This window comes from Lactuca serriola, chromosome 1 (genome assembly GCF_051521515.1).
Source record: "Lactuca serriola cultivar US96UC23 chromosome 1, Lser_US96UC23_V15, whole genome shotgun sequence".
Lineage (NCBI taxonomy): Eukaryota > Viridiplantae > Streptophyta > Magnoliopsida > Asterales > Asteraceae > Lactuca > Lactuca serriola.
The window spans coordinates 123,076,178-123,091,798 of NC_136408.1; the positions used below are offsets into that span (position 1 = coordinate 123,076,178).

Genomic DNA, 15,621 nt, shown 5'->3' on the forward strand with positions numbered 1-15,621 from the left:
CAGATCACCACCACACTCCACTACCCACCACCATAGAGCCATCCTAACTCCACCTCCTGCAGCCACCCACCATTTACAGCTACCATCTTCCAAATTCGTTCCGGCAAGGCTATCGGCTGCCAAATGAGGCCAGAACACGGCAGCAGGAGGCTGCCGGAAGCTCATTGTCATCCCTTGCCACCCACTACCGGACATCCTGCCACCCATCGAATGTGTTGATGTGCTGCTTCGTTAGTACTATACACCACCAAAACGTTTATTATTTTTGTGAATTGTTCTCTTGATCGTCACAGCCAAACGAAGTCCAATTTAAATTTTTTTCTTCTTCTTCATCGGCCTTCAAGCATGAGTACTGGGAAGAAGATGCATCAAAAATTAAACTTCCTTTTAAATTGTTTAAATCCTACCCCCTCTCGAAATTTCTTGTAAAAAATGTCCAAAAATCTTTTAAACTTCATTTTCAAAATAATCCCCAGCCCCCTTCTTGAGAAAGTCTATACAAAACAAGTCCTAACACCCAAACTCTTATACCAAATGTTCAAAACAACCCCTTAGTTAGGAATGATTAGCAATTTTGATCCTATTTCATTTATTTAAATTAGTAAATGGGTCCTATGCTTTAATTAAATTATCAAACAACCCTTCACATATTAATTTATGTTAATATTTCGTTAGGAAACTAAATTTATCTCGGAGTATCGTGTTCACCGCAATACGTCTCAACTTTTCTCACATCACGTACTTACCAAATTGCACATTAAGGTGAGTGTTACGGCCCCACTTTTACATATTTTCGGGGGGGGGGGGGGGGGGGGGGAATACATGTAGTACTTGTATATATCTAGTATATATCTATTTTCTAAATACTCTGTTTAAACAAACAACACCACCATTTTTATGACTTTTTAAAAGTATTATACTGCGGTTAAGCAGATAACCTGTGACACTCACCAACCTTTGTGTTGACTTTCAAAATTACATGTATTCTCAGGAGATCATTAGACAAGCTTTTAGACAGAAGATTAGTCGTGGATCACTGACGACTTAGCCATCTGGTTTTGTTATCTGCCTACTTGTATAAGGCAACTACTATCTATTATCACTTGTAAGAACATTATATTCAAACCTTATGATGAAATATATATGCTGTTCTTTTTATCGTTGTACTTGTGTTGTATATTAGATTTATCTGTGATGTATATTAGTCCCACTCCCAGCGTGTTCCGCCTTGGCCGGGGGTGTGACAGAATGGTATCAGAGCTAAATCGACTATAGAGAACTCGTATCCTCGAAAGAGGTATACAACTATAGAAGACTAGCTTGTAATAAAAATATTATTAATAATAACACTACTTCTCGACTACTTACGACGTTTGATGTTCGACCGTCGTCTATGCTCGGTAGTCAGGAAGAAAAAAAAAATAATGCTACAAACCCCATCAACCATAATATATAAGAGCTTATATATACTCTGACCCACGATGAGAACACTTAATAAATTTTTAACATCACTTCAACTAGAACTACCAAGTCAACCCTTTAGGTCAGACGTGTCAATTAGGGTTAGTACCGTACATATGTCATACCATAAATAAATCTGGAATGTGCACCTATGTTGTTTATGGTCAGGCCGGTGCACAACCAACCCTGAGCAAGGAGTTTGATAGACTATAACAGTTGAAAGTTTTAGAGATTGAAGGATGTTGTCCAGCTTCGCTACAGCAACCTAGTACCTTAGAATTCATAGCAATTAAAGTCCCCTTTCCATCATTTGGAAATCTAGAGGATTTCTAAACCAATCACCTTTTCCCTATCATTTGGAAATATAGAGGATTTCTAAACCAATCACCTTCCCCCTATCAGCTGGAAATCTTGAAGATTCTCGAATCGATCACCCTATCGTTTAGAAATCTATAGGATTTTATGAACAAATTATACACTATCATAAAATGAAACTCATACCTACTTGTTAGGACTTCATAGTGTTAACACAACTTAACATGTCCATTTTGAACATATTAGGACAATGGCCCCACGAAAGGAACCACGAGTTCGTCCACCGCCAACTCCACGAGGCAACTCGAGGAGAACCCCATTAGTAACTCAAACATCAGTGGAAACTACAAACCAGGGAGGAGACCCAAAAGTAACAAATGTAAACCAAACATTCTAGATGAATTCTGATATGATGCAGAATATGCTCGCACAAGGAATTGCTACGGCCTTAGCAGCATACGAAGCAGCCCGAAATGGAAACACTAGGAATAGTGGAAACGACAGTCCAATCATTCACCAAAACAACCCAAATCACTGCTCCTATAAGGATTTCATGGGCTGCAAACATCGATCCTTCTACGGCACTGAAGGAGCAGTTGGTCTAGCCCGTTGGATGGAAAAGACTGAGGCAGTCTTTCACCTCAGTGCGTGCACCGATGACTGTAGGATTAAGTACGCTACATGCACGTTGATGGACTCCGCATTAACTAGGTGGAATAACCATGTGAAGTCCATAGGAATATCTGAAGCTTATGACATCGTCTGGGAATCCCTGAAGCAGCTAATGACCATGGAGTAATGTCCCCGATAGGAGATACAGGCTCTAGAGTAGGAGCTTTGGAACCTTGTCATGAAAGGATCAGAAGTAGCTGCCTACACCTCCCGATTCAATCATCATGAAAACCTTTTCCCGAGAATGTTGACCCCGGAAGACAGGAAGATCGAAAGGTACATTTGGGGACTAGCTTCACCTGTTCAAGGTCTGGTGACGGCATCCAAACCCTCCATTTTCGATAGTGCTAAGAAATTAGCCTATCAGTTGACTGAACAATGTGTCCGTCAGGGCATCATGACCCCACTAGCAGAGAATAAGCACACTGGAGGCACCAAAAGGAAGTTTCATGGGGAAACAAAGGAGGACTCCAAGCATCACAAGGCTGAACCAGAACCGTTGGTTGTCTACGCCGCAATCACCAAAACTCACACCCCAACTAAGTCCTACTCTAGAACTTTACCTCATTGCATAAAGTGCAATTTCCACCATGTCGGATATTGCAAGGCGGTGATCTGCAACAAGTGTAACATGAGAGGTCACATCTTGAGGTACTATAAAAGAACCCCAACCAATACGGCAAAAGAAAGTCGTAACTATTACGAATGCAATCAGCCAGGGCATTTTAGGAAGGACTACCCACAACTAAAGAATCAGGGTGGCAATGGAAGGGTACTTATGATCACTGCAGGAGAGGCTCTCCCGAAACCACATGCGGTTATTGGTACGTTTCACACCAACAATATTTAGGCTTCAGTACTAATTGATGCTTGTGCTGATTAAATCTTTAACACCCATAGGTTCCGAAACGCGATAAAACATTAAATTCTGCAAACTTAATGAAACCTACGTAGTAGATATGACAAAAGTAGTCGTCAATTGTCTCCTCACTATAAATCACGCCACTCATGAAGAAACTAAGGACCCTTGCTGGTTATCTATGATTGCCAAGTGTATACCTTAGGGTTATATATAATTAAGATTCTATAGACTTAGGATTTGTGGTTCCGGTTTACTTCCTGTTCCTTGTTTGGTTGTGAACTTAGGGTAGAATCGCTTATTCAACTGTCTATTTATATACGACTTGTATATACCAAGCAATTATAAAAGGACAAGGCATGGATCATACCATGAAACTACATTACTATTTATCAAAGCCCTTGTACTACCAGTACCAACTCAATTTCGGGACGAAATTTCCTTTATTAGGGAGGTAATGTGATAACCCGGAATTTAGGGTTGTTATTATAACCGTCAATCTATCCGTGAATCTCATGTTATATCCAAATTACTGAGTTTTAGTTTATCTTAAGAAGGACAAGTAATTTCATTCTAACTATAATACGATACTAGATGATATTGCACTTTCAAATGTACAACGAATCAAACCGCACAAACTGTAACCTTAGGAAACGTCTGAAAAACTGAAAATTTGTAAAATGTCATTTTAAGTGAAGCAATTATTCTAGCCTCATAGTACTTGTTTACCTGTTTACAAAAATATAAAGATCGTCCAAAACAGAGTTTGTATGCAAAAAAATACGACAATTTTAAGAAAACAAGCGGTAAAATGACGTTTTTCTTTAATCACGTAAAACCAAATCGATCCGTTGAGGCACTTACGCTTTGTCGACGAGATTTTCGATAACTTTTTTGGACTCAGGTTATAGTCTATTATTTAATTTCACACTTAAAACATTTTTAACAAAAATATTTACAAAAATCGCGAAAAATGACACTGCGAACCGTTTAGATGCAAAACTTCAAACACAATTTCTAGGAGATCCGTAACTCCAAAAATTAATCCATTTGATGTTCTAGAATCATTGAATTAAACTCTATATAACCGTGCATTCGGAAAAATTTATGGACATTAGAACCCGATGCACCCGACTAAATGTGTTTTTGGGCACTTAATGAGGGTGCAACCTCATATGGGTCCCACCTAGCCATACTAGACAAAACAAAATCTAATCTAATTGCTCACCTTCCCTCTTCCCACGTGACCAACCATTCCATGCACCACCATTCTCTTTTGTGTAAACTCCATCTTCAAGGTACATGCATGGGTGGAAGTATGGTCTCAAAAGGGTTGTGAGTATTACATCGACCTATAAATTGAGGGTATTAGGCACCCTTAATACTCACAATTCGTCAGCTCTTTTCCCCTCTATCTCTAAGTTTCTATATCTCTAGATCACCACCATACCCCACTACCCACCACCATAGAGCCATCCTAACTCCACCTCCTGCAGCCACCCACCATTTACAACTACCATCTTCCAAATTCATTTCTGGCAAGGCTATCAGCTGCCAAACGAGGCCAGAACACGGCAGCACGGCAGCAGGAGGTTGCCGGAAGCTCACTGCCATCCCTCGCCACCCACTGCCACTACAAAAATACTAACCTTTAGCGGCGACAAAAGTCGTCGCAATTGATCATCTCTGCCGTCGCTAATGTTATTAGCGACGACATATCGTCGCTAATGCATCGCCGCAGTTGCCTCGTAGCTAATAGCCCATGTCGTCTCTAATACTGTCGTCGCTAATAATTGTCGTCCCTAATACACCAATGTCGTCTCAAATATTGTCGTCCCTATTAATATTCCGGCTACCGGTAGGATTTTTCCGACAATACTCGCCGGAGGTCACGTCGTCACAATTGACAGTCGTCTCTAAAGGCGTCGCTGCTAATGGGCTTTTTTTTTTATTGAGAAAAACTTATTTTTTATAATATTAATTTATATATATTATAAAATGCTGTTTTGATAAAAATACATATATAAATACATACCACATTATATAAAAACATCAAAAATACCATATTCCAATTTATATATATTATAAAATGTTGTTTTATAATATTAATTTATATATATTATAAAATGCTGTTTTCTGAATTGTTCTGTTGATCGTCACAGCCAAACGAAGTCCAATTAAAAAAAAAAATTCTTCTTCATCGGCCTTCAAGCATGCGTACAGGGAAGAAGATGCATCAAAAATTAATCTTCCTATTAAATTGTTTAAATCCTACCCCCTCTCGAAATTTCATGTAAAAAAAGTCTAAAAACCTTTTAAACTTCATTTTCAAAATAATCCCCAGCCCCCTTCTTGAGAAAGTCTATACAAAACAAGTCCTAACACCCAAACTTTTATACCAAATGTTCAAAACAGCCCCTTAGTTAGGAATGATTAGCAATTTTGATCCTATTTCATTTATTTAAATTAGTAAATGGGTCCTATGCTTTAATTAAATTACCAAACAACCCTTCACATATTAATTTATGTTAATATTTCGTTAGGAAACTAAATTTATCTCGGAGTATCGTGTTCACGGCCATACGTCTCAACTTTTCTCACATCACGTACTTACCAAATCGCACATTAAGGTGAGTGTTACGGCCCCACTTTTACATATTTTCGGGGGGAATACATGTAGTACTTGTATATAATTAGTATATATCTATTTTCTAAATACTCTGTTTAAACAAACAACACTACCGTTTTTATAAATATAAATCACACAAAAATAGTATTCATTACGCTACTATCTACGATACGAGGAATCTGGTTTGAAGGGTCGCATGGGTTGCTGGGTTTCAGAAGTGCTATAATGCCAAAATGGCCGTGCCATTAGTGTTTCATGTCTGGCCCTCGTCTGTACTTGATAGTACGTGTACTAAGTAATATTTATCATACGAAATACACAAAAAATATCATTGTTTTGTGTAAATACTTTACCAGTTTTAGAAATAATATTTTAAACGCTTACATGTTAAGTAAACAAAATCTTTGTAAACGTCAATACCTACATATGTTATGTTGTTCAGATAATACAACTAATAAAAATAACATATACGTTCCGACTAAAATCGTGCTATGACTGTATAGCCGGTTATCAATTTGGTAGTTTCATTATACGTCATACGTACACAAAAATATATAAGTTTATATGTTTATACAAGTTATAGAGCTCGTATCTTAGGTTCGTTTATGTGCTTGTACTCAAATTTTTATCAACTATTTAAACAAGTATTGTACCCTTCAATGTGTACGTGTATCAAATATACTTGTCAATTACCTATTTATCCGTATCTACGGTTGTTAGGTACAACCTTGGCAGATAACTTTATCTGTATATCCTTATGTCTATCTGTCCGTATCTATGGTTGTTGAATACAACCTTGATAGGTAACATTATCTAGGTAACATTATCTGTATGTTTGTTCATCCATTATCTGTACCAATTCGTTATTATAAACTTGACTAGATGTTTATTACCTAGAAACCATAGTTTATATGTCTATCTATACAAATTCGTTACTAAAAACTGGACTAGACTATTATTACCTAGCAACCATGGTTTATATTTGTATCTTTATCGAACATTCTTCCAAGCACAGTTTTCTTACAAAGGCAATACTTTTTTAGACTTTTTAAAAGTATTATATTGCGGCTAAGCAGAAAACCCGTGACACTCACCAACCTTTGTGTTGACTTTCAAAATTACATGTATTCTCAGAAGATCATTAGACAAGATTTTAGACAAAAGATTACTCGTGGATCACTGACGACTTAGCTATCTAGTTTTCTTATATGCTTACTTGTATAAGGCAACTACTATCTATTATCACTTGTAAGAACCTTATATTCAAACCTCATGATGAAATATAAATGTTGTTTTGTATATCGTTGTACCTGTGCTATATATTTGATTTATCTGTGATCCATGAACTTAGTCCCACTCCCGGCGTGTTCCGCCTTGGCTGGGGTTGTGACAGATACATATATAATAATTATTAAACTTACAATATTATAAAGTATAAGGGTTGAATTTTAACTTTTAAAATTATAGGGGTTGGAACTTAAAGTTTTTAAAGTGACTTTACATGTTCAAAAACTTGAGGGCAATTTTTGTAACTTTCAAAACCTTTCATCTTTCATAACTTATGAGTTAATTGTTTAATAAAATGAGAGACTTTTCATTTTAGGTAACCTATGTTTTTCTCTAATGGACTTTAAAAAAATGACTTTTGGTAATCCATAACTTGAGGACAAATTATGGATTCCATTAAAACACATAATGATCAAGAATTAAACTAACAAGCAAGTTACAAATAATTCGTATGATCTTCTAAACTCACAAGTTCATGAACATGCATATCAACAATTTCAAGATTCTTAAAATTTACCATATAGAACTTGAAATTTTGATAATAGCTATTGAAAATGGATTAGCATAACCCTTACACCATCTAAAATAAGTTTTATGACACCAAAACAGTTTAGGATAATGTTTCTAGTCCACTTCCAGCAGCAAAACTCGGAAATCTGCATTTTGTGGCTCATACTCATCGACTGCACGAACCTACTCAACGAGTAGGATGAACTTAGTCATGGACTCGCCGAGCTCCCATATGGACTCGGCGAGTTCATGTTGCAGACTACGGGAAAACTAAGTTTTTTTTAACAATTTTGCATCAAATATCAATCAAACAATCCTAGGCTCTGATACCGTTGTAGTCTTTTGAGCATTCTAACAAAACTAAGGTGTACATGCAACCCTAGAAACCATGGATCTATGTTTTACTATGATACATGAAAAATTGATTTTCCAAGGTTCTTATCCTATCTAGCATACCATGGGGAACTTTTAAAGATAAATGCTAAAAGAAGAACATACCTTTTGTAGTTTGGATTCCTTGACAACCTTGTGAGCCTAGCACCTCAAGTGTGATGCCTCAAATGTCTCACACAACACTACAACTCTTGGAATAGACTTAAGAGAAGTTCAATAACACCTCAAAATCGGATTGCCCTCTTAGTTGTACAAGTAGTGCCCACTTTTTCTAGACTAGGGGTTTTTATATAGTTGTGGCACAAGTAGGGTTACACCATGTAAACCCTAATTGTCATGGCTTTTCATATTCTATGATCCATGGGTTTGTAACCTCCATGGATTATCCATGGAGCACCTTATGTGTTTTAGCCCAATCCATACAAACCATGGATCATTAGCCCACTTTATAAGAATAGATTGTTTACACAATCAACCCCATATATTTAATTAGTCACTTTTTTATCACTTAACTAATTCTAAATTAATTCTTTGATTAATACTAATTGAATAATATTATTAATATATTAGAAATTAAAATATATTAATAATCCTTTAGTGTCCTTTCTCTCATTTAGTCTATCCAAGTGTTGCAATGCCATTCAACCCAAATGGAACATGCTAACCGGCTCAAGTACATTTCAGAAATAGTTATGAACTCAGACACCTAGTCAAACAAATATAGGTTAAAATGATCCCCTTATTCACATCCCGTAGTTAGATATTGTGCGTACAAGGGAAGTGAAGAAACATAAACTCGTTTGATAGAGGTATTTAACACTTTTAATCCTATAGGGGATTAAGTAGCCTTAATTGTAGAAGAGACGATTCGTTTGTATTCACATTTTCTATGATCCTTGAGTTTCTTCAAGTTGAAAACATTAGCTTGCAGTAGGCGTTAGCTTGGTAACGCCCCTCCGATGCATACGTCAGTAATGGTCACTACTAGAAAAGCAGCCTTTTACGACGTGCAAAACATGACGCTCTTTGATTTATGTTACGCATTAGAGAGTGACATTAAAAAAGTATCATCTCTTCAAAAAATTTAAGGATTTATGTCGCGCATTACTGAGTGCCTTTAAATTAGTGTCTCATGTAAAAATATTAAAAACACGGAAGGCACTTGTGCGTCATCTGTGAATGTCGTTTTATATTTTTTTTAAGAAACGCGCGTGTCCGAGGGAAAATGAAGTCCCCCAAAATTTTGAACACCCGCCATCCTCTTCCTGTGTACTCTCTACACCCGCCAAATCGATCTCTCCCTTCCTTCTCTCTCCAACCCCTTCCTCTGCGATCGACTTTCACTTCCTTCTCTGTGTAAACCCTAATCAAACATAACGCATTTGCAATGGTAATGTCTTCTTTCACAAAATAGACGATTGAGCGAAGAACTAGGGCTTCTGATGAATCGAACATCACCAACAATGATAGCTACCCATCATAATTTGTTTTTTCTCTCGGACTCCACCATTCCAACATCGCACCACAACAGCGCTTGCATCTGCTGCATCTTCTCCATCATTGGATACTGGTTCTGGAAAGCTCTCTCTTTTTGAAGCAGAAGGCATAATCTCAGCTTCTTGGAATTGTTTGTTCTATTTACTGAAGAAAGCAGAACAGAATCAAGTAACATTCCGAGCTGCAAATGCTGTAACTACTGCTCTACCATTTTTGGTCTCCGGTATCCATCGTCCATGTGAACTTCTCCTAAATCCAACTTTACTCCGCTCTCTGAGTTTGTTTTCTCCGTAATCGATGCATCCACCTTCTCGTCTCTCCCCCTCCACCGTGTTTTCTCTCATCTCTCTCCTCCATAGATGGAGATTGTCGGAGACATGAAGGGAGTAACCGAAGGAAACCCTAAAACTACTCTGATTGCATAAACACTTCTTCTCCTGCGACTTTAGGTAAGTCTCTCCTCCATAGAGTATAATTTCTGCTTTCATGTTTTTTCATCTTTAATCTTTCAAACCCCTTTCTTGTTCTTCTTTCAGTGTTAGAATTTATCTGGATTTAGCTCTTTGATTTTATAAGATCTTCATAAATTGTTCAGGTTTCTTGATTTTTGGAACCTGCATGTTTATTTTCCTTCCCAATCTGGGCATTTTTATCTGTGATTAGTAAACAAATTAGGGTTATGATTCTTAAACATCCAATCCTTTTGCCTTTGTTCTTGTTCTTAATGTTTTTCTTTTTTAGAAAATTCCATCGTCTTTAGTTCTTGATCTTGACTTTGAAGACACCCATGTGTTGTTTAGTTGAAATTCAGTTTCAAGATCATGATTCTTCATTAACTAAATCAACTTGTCAATCTTACCATGAAGTTGCTAGTGCTGGAAAAAATTACCATTTAGCGTTTGAGAGATGGAATTGAAGATATGGAATGGAATTGAAGCTCATTTAGTTGCAATAATGGTCACATCTGTGATCTGTTATTGCTAGGCAAAATGGGTCCCAATCATCAATTACAACAGCAAGGGTAGTGCCCTATGCTTCTTCAGTTCCAATTGAAGGTTTAGTAAATTAAAGCTTTAACCAAGGTAATCATCTGGGGTATCAAAGTTACTGGGATGCAACATATGCACATGAATTGACAAATTTTCGTGAACATGGGGATGCTGGTGAAGTTTGGTATGCATATCTAATTGACTATGACATATACCTTCTTTGACAAGATGCTTTTTTGTATGACTTTTTAAATTCTTTCTAAAGGTTTGGGGCAGATGTCATGGAAATGGTTGCTTCATGGAAAAAAGGACTATGTGCTGACATTTCACAAATTCAACATAAAATTGATGACTCTGAGTCTGTTAGTCAAAAGGATAAAGATTTAGCAAGATGGAGTGTTCTTGATGTTGGAACAGGCAATGGGCTACTTCTTCAAGAGCTTGCTAAACAGGGGTATAGTATTATACATAATAACACTTATTCCTTGTTTTGGTACGATGATAATTGATAAATCATTCTTTATTACTTTTGATGTTAGTATAAATAGGTTCTCTGATCTCACTGGAATAGATTATAGTGAATGAGCAATTAGCCTTGCTAATCGTGATGAATTTATTGGTATCAAACTATTGGTTGATGATGTTCTTGATTTTTGATTTACTCATATTTAATGTCTATTGGTAAGTTACAATTTGCATTTACTCATATTTAATGTTTTTTATTTTTGATTTTATAGCTCCTGATATACATCGATCCAACAACACAAAGTTCCAGGGATATGCTTGGTATTGACACTCGAGGTTGAAAACTTCAACGTCATGTCAGGGATAAATATAAATTTATTTCAAGTTTGGTCCATTATACCCTTGGTTGACATTTATAAAAAACTTCCTGGAAGTTACTAAAGAAACAGTCGTTGCCACCTTTGTGCTATTCATCAGGTGTTAAATGGCTTCTACCAACCTTGGACATGGCGGAGTTGGCAGTTCCAGAGTTGTTATCGGCTTGAATTATTCATCTAGTTCAGTTGACTGGCTCGGGAGAGAGATGTTTGAGATGCGACAAGGTAGAACATGATGATGAAAGAGTGAGTGCAAGTTCCTTTTCCCTTATCATAACTTTTCTTATATATCATTCATAAAATTCTTATATATCATCAGTTGTTATTGATAATCTGTTCATGTTGGATTTATATTGCAGGAAAGTGAACCAGAGATAGTACATGGTGTGGGTTCTGAAGCAAGGCATGTTATAAGAACAACAACACACCCGGTCTTCTTTCTGACTCTGTCATGCAGAAATCGATTGCATCACTTATTCCCTTATTCTCTTGTGAGTATAAAAAATTAGCTACATCATTAACCTAATTTGTGAATTATTGATTTTATTAATTGTTGGAACAGGGGAAACTTGGGGAAACTTGTGATTTCTTTCTTAGGTATCTAATTGCTAATTTTATAGCTACATCATTAACCTGCTACGGTTGCTATTTGAACTTTGAAGTGTTTTCTGCCTTTTTGACCATTTTACCCCTGCTCTGTGTTTTGCTTAGTTGTTGTGTTTGTTGGTCTCAAATTTTTTCCCATGCTTTTGGAGCTATGTGGAGCTTGCTGCCACCTTTTGGAGCTGTGTGGAGCATTCTAGGTGGTTGTAATGATCAGTCTAAACAGTAATGAATTTTCAAGAATTAGCATTTTTCATGGGTTTCAACTACAATCTCTTATTTAATTTTTATATGATATAAAGGCTTAACATGGGTTTCAATGTTTCATGCAATTTAAAAAGCAAATTAAAACAGAGCTTTGAGAATTTAATATATGTACATATGGTGGTCAAATGAAGTTGTGTACAAAATGTTATATGAAATGGATGTGGGAGTATTATGTGGATGCTACAACAGGTAGGTAAGCTTCAATTTCTACCTTTTAATTTCTCTCATAAGTTGAAAATTTGATTTCTAGTTTCCATGGATCCAACCTTAATGTTTTTCATCCTCAAAGGTAATACATGTTTGCTGAAGTACCAGACGACTACGAATAGATATAGACTCTACAAATGTTCAGGTGGGTATTTTTTTCTGAAATTCACATAACTATATCTTTGATAGTCATGTTTGTTTGTTCGGTTGTGCAAGGACAATTAGATGGAGTTTGACAGCACATGCAGCTAGGGAAGTGGATTGGAGTGGGATAGAAAATAGAACAAATGTAGCTAGGGTAATTGTTTTCTGAATTTGGTGTAACTATATCTTTGATTTTGTTTTTCATCTTACCTTTTATGATTTGAGTATGAAATTTTATTTATTATTATGCAATGGATTGTATTTTTTGTATATGCTATTTTATTTCTATTATGAGAAATTAAATGCAAATTTAATTTGAAAATTAATAAATATATAAATTTATTTTTTTTAAACATTTAAATTTACGATACGCAAAAATGTGTGTCATCTTCATTTATGACATGGCCTTTCTTGACAGGGGCTTTCTTGATACGCATTGCGTGTCATTAACACGCGCGTCGTAAGGTTACGACACGCGAATGCATGTCATCTTCCTTTATGACAGGGCCTTCCTTGATACGCATTGCGTGTCGTAAACGCGCGTCGTAATTGCGCGTCGTAAATGAGCGTTGTAAATGCGCGTCGTCTATAGACGACGCGCAAAAGTGCGTCGTCTCTCTTTATGACAGGGCCTTCCTTGACACGCATTTGCGCGTCGTCTGAGCCTTTTACGACGCGCAATGAGCGTCGTAAAAGGCTGTTTTTCTAGTAGTGGGTTTTTCGAAAAAGTAAATAAAAGAATTTGACAAAAGTAAATGTGAAGAATGTGTACCTTTTATCTTGTTGGAAAAAGAAGGACTTTAACATACAAGAAATATGCTTTCAAGTGTATAGTGTTCCAGGATCATGGTAAGATGTCCCCTTCGAGGGTAGCTTGCCGATATGCCCATTTTCCTACTTGTAAATCAATAAGATCTTGCCCTTTCTATTTGGGTGCCAATTTTCCTGCACTATGATCCTTGGTATTTTGGAAAGCTTTTCTTAGAACCAAGTCACCTACTTGGAATCTTCTAACTCTTATGTTTTTTGTTGTGTGTTTTGGTGATTCTTTGTGATAAGTCACAATGTGGATCCTGTCAAGATCCCTATGTTCATCAATGGTGTCAAGAGCTTGATCAAGGATCCCATTATTGTCCTCCTAATTTTGGAGTTAACACATTGTCGTTGGAATCACCACTTCAGTCGGGATCACGTCATCCATTCCAAAAACAAAGGAATATGGAGTCTGACATGTGGCTGTCTTCGATGTGTTCCTATCTGCCCATAAGACAAAAGGGAGTACTTCACTTCATCTTTATTACTTTGCATCTAGCCTTTTCTTTAAATTATTAACCACGATTGTGTTGCTAGATTCTGCTTGACCATTGGCTTCAAGATGAACAAGAGTAGAAGTCATCATTTTAATTCCCCAATTTGTGAAAAATCGCTAGTTCATTTACTTATGAATTCGGATCATTTATCACATATGATTTCCTCTAGGATCCTGAATCTGGTCAAGATATTGTGTTTGATATGCGAGACCAGTTCCTTATCTCTTACTTGAACAAAAGCCTCAGCCTCGATCCATTTCAAGAAATAGTCTGCTATTACTAGAATGAAGAGTTTTCCTCCTAGTGCCTTAGGTAGCTTTCTTACTATGCCCCTACCCCCCCCCCACTTCATGATTGGCCAATGGGAGATCATAGGATGTAAATGTTCTTTCTGTTAGTGGAGGATCTTGCTATGTCTTCAATAAAGATCATATTTTTTTGTGTTTAAGAAAGCATCATTTTTCTTTGTTGGCCAGTAGTCTCCTGTTCTTAACACATTGGAGTATAAGAATTTGCCACCAATGTGGTTGCCATAATCTCCTCCATGTGTGTCTTTTAGAACTTATGTAACTTCGTGATCTTCAAAACATCTAAGGTATAGGCATTCCAAGGATTTCCAATATAGTTTTTAGTAGACCATTAAAAAAAGTGAGACTCTCATCTTGGAAGCTCTCTCACTTTTCTTCTTTTGGGATCGTGGCATCTTGAGGGTATTCTACGATGGGATTGATTCAGGATCTTGAAGGATCCTGATTATTTTGTCTAGTAGGATCCTGGTGAGAGGGTTAAGGGTCAGGATCCTGGATTGTTGCGATGTTGTCTATTTGATCATGGCTGCTGGAAGTTTTTTATATTTTGTCAAGATCCTCAATTGTTGCGATCATTATATGGATTATTGGAATTCTTTTCTCTGATTGGATCTTGAGGGAAGATCACAGGTTGTTCAATGCATCTACTTCAGCATTATCTTCCCTGGGAACTTAGTTTAGGCTAATGGCCTCAAATTCAGTGGTTAATTTTTTAAGAATTTGAAGATCCTTGATTTGATGATCCTTGGCTAGTTAGAGTCCCATAATTATGTTGGATATAGTGTCTAAATCCATATCTTTATTTGGTATATACTTGACCCGACCCTACATGGTCTATTTGGGTTTCATGGCATTGCAATACTTGGATAGACAAAAATGAGAGAAAGGACACTTGTGATTATTAATATATTATAAGTTCTAATATATTAATAATAGTATTATTTAATTACTAATATATTAATAATAGTATTATTTAATTAGTGTTGATCAAGTATTAATTTAGTATTAATTTGGTGATCAAAGTGAGACTAATTAAATATATATACGGTTGATTATGACAATCATTTAATCTTTTATGGTGGATTAATGATCCATGGTTCATGGAGTTCGGTTATAATCATTTGGAGCTCCATGGATAGTTTATGGGAGTTACAAACCCATGGATCATTAGAAATGAAGAGTCATGACAATTAAGGGCATTCATGTGTAAACCCAAATTGTGACAAGACTATAAAAGGAACCCTATAGCTAGCAAAATCGGTACCTAGAGTATTCTAAGAGGGCATAACCGATTTTTGAGTGCAAGTGTGTTCTCTCAAGTTATTCCA

At 36.5% G+C, this 15,621-nt stretch overlaps 1 pseudogene; it reads left to right on the plus strand.

The window, feature by feature from the left end:
* Nucleotides 1-10,529: 10,529 nt before the first annotated feature.
* Nucleotides 10,530-11,269, plus strand: LOC145061110 (uncharacterized; annotated as a pseudogene).
* The last annotated feature ends 4,352 nt before the right edge of the window (nt 11,270-15,621 follow it).